At 40.7% G+C, this 6,300-nt stretch overlaps 1 pseudogene; it reads left to right on the forward strand.

Annotated features, from left to right (window-relative positions):
* Positions 1–1,221: 1,221 nt before the first annotated feature.
* On the forward strand, positions 1,222–1,475 carry LOC100592915 (annotated as a pseudogene).
* Positions 1,476–6,300: the final 4,825 nt, after the last annotated feature.

Genomic DNA, 6,300 nt, shown 5'->3' on the forward strand with positions numbered 1-6,300 from the left:
CCCCGGAAAGCCTATCTGCTCCAGGAGTTGATGGTAAAGGAAGGATTTGATGCCCTGGATCCCTTTATTCCCATCCTGGTTTCCAACTATAACCCAAAGGAATTTGAAAGTCGTATTCAGTATTGTTTGGAAAACAATTGGCTTCAACATGAGAAAGCTCACACAGAAGAAGAGAAAAAAGAGCTGCTATTCTTAAATAACGCAAACCCCTCACTGCTGGAGCGGTGCTGTGCCTACCTCTAAGCCACAATCACAACATGCAAGGAAGACAGTGGACATCTGCTTTAGGCTGCAGCCAATGAGATGAGGAAGTCCGGCAGTACACAGGAAGAGGAGCCAGGCCCTTGTACCTACGGGGGGGATTGGACAGGACTGCAGTTGGTGCTGGACCTGCATTAAAATGGGTTTCACTGTGAACACGTGACAAGATATTCCCTTGTTCCAGAAACTTATATCAGTTTATTGGATGTGGTTTTTCACATTTAAGATAATTATGGCTCTTTTCCTGAAAAATAAAGTATCTTTCTAAAAAAAAAAAAAATTCTGCTGAGGCGAGCAGATCACTAGGTCAGGAGTTTGAGACCCACCTGCCCAGTATGGTGGAAAACATGTCTCTACTAAAAATACAAAAATTAGCCAGGCGTGGTGGCGCGCCTGTAGTCCCAGCTACTCAGGAGGCTAAGGCAGGAGAATCACTTGAACCCAGAAGGCGGAGGCTGCAGTGATCTGAGATCGCACCACTGCACTCCAGCCTGGGCAACAGAGTGAGATTCTATCTAAAAAAAAAAAAAAAAAAAAAGATGGGGCGCGGTGGCTCACGCCTGTAATCCCAGCACTTTGAGAGGCCAAGGTGGGCGGATCACAAGGTTAGGAGTTTAAGACCAGCCTGGCCAATATGGTGAAACCCCCATCTCTACTAAAAAAATACAAAAATTAGCCGGGTGTGGTGGTGGGCGCCTATAGTCCCAGCTACTCAGGAGGCTGAGGCAAGAGAATCGCTTGAACCTGGGAGGCGGAGGTTGCGGTGAGCCCAGATCCAGCCACTGCACTCCAGCCTGAGCGACAGAGCGAGACTCTGCCTTACTGCTTTTTTATAATACAATACCGTTATTGAGCTCTGATTCCTATACCATAAAATTCACCCTTTCAAAGTGTACAATTCACGGAGGAAGTGGGGCTACTTGGAGTTGGCACAAATTCTCTGCTCCTACCAGCTCCACCATGTCAAAGCTTTCCTTTAAGATCACTCTGACGTCCGACCTGTGGCTGCTGTACAAAGTACTCAGTGTTCCTGAAAGTACACCTTTCACAGCAGTCTTAAAGATTGTAGCAGAATAATTTAAAGTCGTGCTGCAACAAGTGCAATTACTGCCAGTGATGGAATATAAATAAATTCTGCACAGACTGCTGGAAATGTTTTTCTAAAACATGTTTCAGAACTACCAAGTATGCCTAGAGATTATATTGGAAGGTAATATCTGTTACTTGAAAGTACAATTACTTTTCAGAATAAATATTGCTAATTTTTTAAAAAAGTGTAGAATTCAGTGGTTTTTACTATATTCACAAAGGTGTGCAACCATCATCACTATATAATTCCAGAACATTTTATAGCCCCAAAAGAAACCCTGTACACATTAGCAGTCACTCTCATGCCCCTCTCCCCACAACTTCTGGCAACTACTAATCTACTTTCTGTCTCCATGGATTTGCCTATTCTTGACATTTCATATAAATGAAGTCACACAAAATGTGACCTGTTGTGTCTGGCTTCTGTCACTTAGCATAATGTGTTCAAAATATCATCCATGCTGTAGCATGTATCAGAATTTCATTTTTTTCTGTCCAAATGATATTCTACTTTATGAATATATCACATTTTGTGTGTATGTATCACATCCATTCATCTGTTGATGGATATTGGATAATTTTTATATTTTAGCTATTATCAATAATGCTGCTTAGGCCAGACACAGTGGCTTATACCTGTAATATCAGCACTTTGAGAGACCAAGGCAGGAGGATCACTTGAAGCCGGGAGTTCAAGACCAGACTGGACAACACAGCAACACCCTGTTTCTAAATAAAATAATAATACCACTGCTGTAAACATTTATATACAAGTTTGTGTGTAGACGTATGTTTTCAATTCTCCTGGGTAAATACTTAGAGTGAAATTAATGGCCATTTGGTAATTATGTTTAACTTTTTGAGCAACTGCCAAACTGTTATACCATTTTACATTCCCAGCAGCAAGGTATGAAACTTTCAATTCCTCCAAATCCTTGCCAACACTTGTTATTTTCCGTTTTTTGATTACAGCTATCGTAGTTGGTATGAAGTGGTATTTCATTATGGTTTTGATTTGTATTTCCCTAATGGCTAAGGATTTTGAGCATCTTCTCATGTGTTTATTGGCTATTTGTATATCTTCTTTGGAGAAATATCTGCTCAAATCTGTGGGCAATTTTTAATGGGATGATCTTTTTGTTGTTGAGTTGTAACAATTTTTTAATATACTCTGGATACAAACCTCTTATCAGATATGTAATTTGCAAATATTTTCTCTCATTTTGTGGGTTGTCTTTTTCTCGATGGTGTTCTTTGAAGCAAAAAAAGTTTTAATTTTGGTAAAGTCTGATTCATTTTTTAAATTTTGTTACTTATTTTTTCATGTCGTATTTAAGAGACAACTGTCTAATCTAAGTTCACAAAGACTTACTCCTATGTGTTCATCTAAGAGGTTTCAGTTAGCTTACATTTACATTATTTTAATCTATAATCTTGGAACGAATGGAATTTAATGTTAACACTATTTACTTTCTTACTCCCTCCTTCTATTACGCAGGAAACAAATGGCAGTTTGATTCTAAGTGTATTCACTAATACAAGGCTGGGGACTGCCCCATGAGGGGTGAGCATGAGGGCCATAAGAGATTTTGCTGGGAGCCCAATTTGAAACAGGAGTTGGTGACAGAAGCAAGCCCCAGCCACTGGCCTCACTTAGAGCTGGAGGAACAAGATTTTATCCAGTCCTAAGAGGAAGTATGGGAGAAACACAAAGATACTGCCAACACAGCAGTACAGGCTCACTGAGAGGGGCTATCTATTCTATAATACTTACGTATACTTCCCCAACCTTCAGGTGGATATGGTTTTCATATGTTCCTACAGTAAGTGACTACACATTGTATGATGCTACGAAATTAATACCTGTTATTTTATAAATGTTGACACTACTAGGTGACAGCAAAATAGTGACTATGTTATTAGCTTGTGTGCATTTCTGAGCAATTGTTAACCTTTTCTGCCTTTGAACCTATCAGAATTTTGTCAATGTGCTGTGATAAATACTTGTTATCATTTTGAACTTAATAGACTACATACAAGTGTTTAAGAAGGCTTTTGAGTCATCACAGAGTAATAACTACATCACAGAGTAATAACTACTATAATAATAACTACATTACAAAATAATAACTGCTATATTTGGACACGATGACCTGTGTGGCTATTTCGTGACTTTGATCACTGAACTCAGTAGGTGCTCTATCAGTGGAAAAAAAGAAAAAAGAAAAAACCAGCAGTCAATTGTGCTTTTAATGATGTAGGAATAAAACAAAATGCATTTTAATAACTATTGATACCTGCTAGAAGATATGTATATTAGATAGGGAGATGTAGCTAGAAAGTAGAATTTCCACATCAAAGAATACTATGATTATATACAGATTGATGAAGCAAAATCATTTTCATCTGTGCTGATGTTACTTTAAAATTCTATTAAATAAGAAATCCCATATTTGGGTGTGTTCGGAAGTGCATAGTCCCTGACAGTCATTCCGAGAATGTCATTTGGGTTATGGTACTGCAGTTAATGTGTTTAAATACCTAGAACACGTAATACTCATCTTTGAAGTCTTGAAAAATATATTGGCGATTCAAAGAGAATCCACAGATTTATCAGGAAGGAGCAGAATTGGCACATAGTTCTTTTTAGCAGAACTGCCCAGACTCATGAAGGACTATGAATGAACTACACTGCAGGATAGGGAAATGTCTCAATGCGGCAGCTATCCAAGATGTTCAAAGCAGCTGGAAATGCCCCACTTGGGACTGGACTGTTTCAGGATATAACTGAGGACAGGAAACCTGGGGATCACAGTTCGGTGGAGCTCCTTGGCCTCACGATCAGCATCGCAAAGGAAGGAACCTGGTTTGAAATGGTTTCTGACAGCATAATTCCTAAAGTTGGGCCTGTATCTCAGGAAAGAGGTCTAGATCTCTTCAAAGAACCTGGACAGGCCCACTGGCTCATGCCTGTAATCCCAGCAATGTGGGAGTCTGAGGTGGGTGGATCACTTGAGGTCAGGGAACCAACCAGGCCACAATGGTGAAACCCCGTCTCTACTAAAAATACAAAAAAATTAGCCTGGCGTGGTGGCACACACCTCTAATCTCAGCTACTCGGGAGGCTGAGGCAGAAGAATTGCTTGAACCTGGGAGGCAGAGGTTGCAGTGAGCTGAGATGGTGCCACTGCACTCCAGCGTGGGCAATGGAGCGAGACTCTGTCTCAAAAAAACAAAACAAAACAAAAAAACAAAGACTCAAGAATTACTGTGAACCACCTTGTCCCAGTGTCACTTAGATGTACTGTGGCAGGGTACCTCAAAGTTAATTTGCGGTATGGTCACTGGCAAAGAAAATACACACACACACACACACACACACACACACACAAGTTCATTTGCAATTACAAAATTCAAAATGTTCAAAAATGAAAAGCAAATCACCCTTTCGCCTTCTTTCTCGGTCTGTTTCTGAACTCTCTAGGTTTGTTCTTGCATTACTATAAAGAAATATCTGAGGCTGGGTAATTTATAAAGAAAAAAGGTTTAATGGCTCATGGTTCTGCAGGCTGTACAAGCATGGTGCCAGCATTGCTCAGCTTCTAGTGAGGCCTCAGGAAGCTTCCAATCATGGCAGAAAGTGAAGAAGGAGCAGGCACATCACAGGGTAAGAGGGGAGTAAGAGTGGAGGGAGAGGTGCCACATGCTTTTAAACAACCAGATCTTGTGTGAATTAACTGAGCAAGAACTCACTTATCACCAAGGGGATGGTGCAAAACCATTCATGAGGGATGGGCCCCCATGATCTAATGGCCTTTCACCAGGCTTCACCTCCAACATTGGGAATCACATTTCAACATGAGATTTGGAGGGGACAAACACCCAAACCATATTATCTCTCTTCCTGAGCCTTATCTTTTACATTTAGAGCTACAATCCACCTAGAATTGTTTTCATCTATAATGTGAAATGGGGGCTAACTCTTCCTTGCCTTCATAAAAAATTTCCATTAGGCTAGGCGTGGTGACTCATGCCTGTAGTCGCAGTACTTTGGGAGGCCAAGGCGGGAGGTTCACTTGAGTCCAGGAGTTCAAGACCAGCCTGGGCAACATAGTGAGACTCCATTTCAAAAAAAAATAGTTTATTAGTCCAGCATCATGCACACCACCTTTGTCATAAATCAGTTCTCTACATGTGGATTCTGTTCTATTGGTTTATTTGTCCATATCTGTACCAGTATCACACTGTCTCAATTACTGTAGATTTATAACATGTCTTAATATCTAGTAGAGTATGTCCTTGCACATTCTTCTTTCTTTTTTTTTTAAACAAATAATCAACATTTTATTTATTTATTTTTTTGAGACAGGGTCTCTACCTGCCCAGGCTGGAGGCATGATCTCAGCTCTCTGCAACCTCTGCCTCCTAGGCTCAAGCAATCCTACTACGTCAGGCTGCAGAGTAGCTGGGACTACAGACATGTGCCACTATGCCTGGCTAATTTTTAAATTTTCTGTAGAGACAGGGTTTCACTATGTTGCCCAGGCTGGTCTTGAACTGTTAAGCTCATGTGATCCACCCACCTCAGCCTCCCAACATGCTGGGATTACAGGCGTGAGCCACCATGCCCAGCCCAGCATTTTTTTTTCATTATACTTTAAGTTTTAGAGTACATGTGCACAAGCACATTCTTCTTTCTCAGGAGTGTCATGATTATTCTCGACCATAAAAAATATACATTTTATTTATTTATTTATTTATTTATTTATTTTATTTTATTTTTTTGAGACGGAGTCTTGCTCTGTGCCCCAGGCTGGAGTGCAGTGGCGCGATCTCGGCTCACTGCAAGCTCCGCTTCCCGGGTTCACGCCATTCTCCTGCCTCAGCCTCCCGAGTAGCTGGGACTACAGGCGCCCGCCAACACACCCGGCTAATTTTTTGTATTTTTAG

Source organism: Nomascus leucogenys, chromosome 22a (genome assembly GCF_006542625.1).
Source record: "Nomascus leucogenys isolate Asia chromosome 22a, Asia_NLE_v1, whole genome shotgun sequence".
NCBI lineage: Eukaryota > Metazoa > Chordata > Mammalia > Primates > Hylobatidae > Nomascus > Nomascus leucogenys.